This window comes from Anoplophora glabripennis, unplaced genomic scaffold, assembly GCF_000390285.2.
Source record: "Anoplophora glabripennis isolate ALB-LARVAE unplaced genomic scaffold, Agla_2.0 scaffold576, whole genome shotgun sequence".
In the NCBI taxonomy this organism is placed as follows: Eukaryota; Metazoa; Arthropoda; class Insecta; order Coleoptera; family Cerambycidae; genus Anoplophora; species Anoplophora glabripennis.
Window position 1 is genome coordinate 7,879 of NW_019416659.1, and position 1,988 is coordinate 9,866.

Sequence of the window (1,988 nt, forward strand, 5' to 3'; positions counted from 1 at the left end):
ATACCTTAAAATCTCCACCACTGGCACGTCCAATGAATTCGAGAAGGGTGCGAAAAAGTAGCTATTAATAGTGGTAATGTGTGTACAAAAGCTCAGTCCTGTAGTTCAAACGATTCCTAAGATATTGGCGAAAAACTAAAAAAAAATTAAAGTTTTGACACCGTGCATCTCGAAAACGAAATCCCGGAGAAAAATGGAAGAGGAAAAAAATTTTTCATTTTTCAAGAGGAATTTACAGTTGTCCGTTGCGACACTTATTTAGGAACACCCTGTATATACCACAGATTTTCCGTTAATATTTCTGATAGGTTTTCATTTGCAAACGTTTCAATAGCTAACACGTCCGTAGATTTATTAAAATTGGCCAAGGAATGAATATTCTATATTAACAACTTTGTTAAATATTCAGGTAGTGAAAAATATTTTATATTCAACTGTTCTATAATTTTGTTAAGGGGATTATCCGCCATGATAATAACTAAAACAAATATTTTTCGAAATAAAACGAAGTTCTCAATATTTAAAAAAAATAACAAACGAAGTTTTGGATATAAAAAAACGAAGATATTTAAATGCCATCTAAACTACTTATTGATACATACTATTTTTGTGTTTATTAAGAATATCTGTAGTTACAGAAAAATTAAAACAGCTGTTATTATTTTGCGAAATTAATCTTTTGCTGTGTAAAATTTCACTCACAGTTTTGGAGCCCAGTCTATTTCTCATTTTTGTTTTATTTAAATTAAAAAAAATAATCTTTCCACGCTTGCGCTGCTGTGCGGTAATGTAAATAAAATATTGACAAATTTTGACAGCTCTGGAAAGACAAGACTATTATAACCCTTTTTGGAATTACACACTTCTTTCCAAAATTCAATTTCATCCAAAGAAAAATCAGTTTGAAAATTTTAATTCCCTAAACTCTCTATCTAAGGTATTGATGTCGTTAACCATATTTGGGAACATTAAGCCTAGAGGACCAATACTTACAGTTTTCTGAATATTTGGAGGACTTAATACAGTCAGCAAGTTAAGAATTTTTATTTCACGGGAATAAAAAGGAAACCGTTTGTGTATCTGATTAACTACCTCAATATAAAAATCCAGACATTTTGTTTTAACATTATTTTTTACGATATTAGTTAAGCAAGGTTTAGTCAATTCTGCAGCTACTTTGGGACCTAAATAAATTTCATCAATGGAAAGGAAATTTTTCGGATCACTGTACTGGATATTTTCCAAATCCGTATTATTTAGGTAGTCTGGTTTTAGGAAACAACTTAATAGAAATCTAGATGCACTCAACATTCGGGGGTAGAGATTATACATTTTTGGATTTTCAGATTGAAATTCTAAATTCAGATTGGTAAAAGTTGGTAATATGTATTCAAGAAAGAGAAGATATATTTTATTTAGTGGGTTGTTTAACATATCATTGATTTCACCTGCCCATGAACGCTTCGAAAGGCTTCGATTCTAAAATAATGCTGAAGAGCATCATATTGTTCTAGGATTCTAGAAACATATGAATTCTCGGCATCATCTGGCAATTTTTCACATGTATAAGAGGCACATAATGCCAAAGAGTGGCAAATACATTTCATAGTATAAAGATCAGGAATGTCATTAACTAAAAGAGTTTTTAGCGAATTACGCGCCGCCATCATAGCATTTGCCCCATCGGCTGCAAATCCTACGAAATTATTTTTATATGGAATATCATTTTCGGTGAAAAAATGTATTATTATATAGATTTTGGGCAGTAGCTGTCTCAACTAATATAAGTCCAAGAAATTCATCTCTTATCTTAAAGTTATCATTGTATCGCACTACTATGGCTAAATGTTTTTCCGAGGAAATGTCGGTCGATTCATCGACCATCAATAAAAAATTTTTAACTTTAAGCTCAGAAATAGGGTGTTCAAAACTTGTTTTTCCTATAACTTTGTTGATAATTGCAGTGCATTTTGTTCTGTCACAAGACA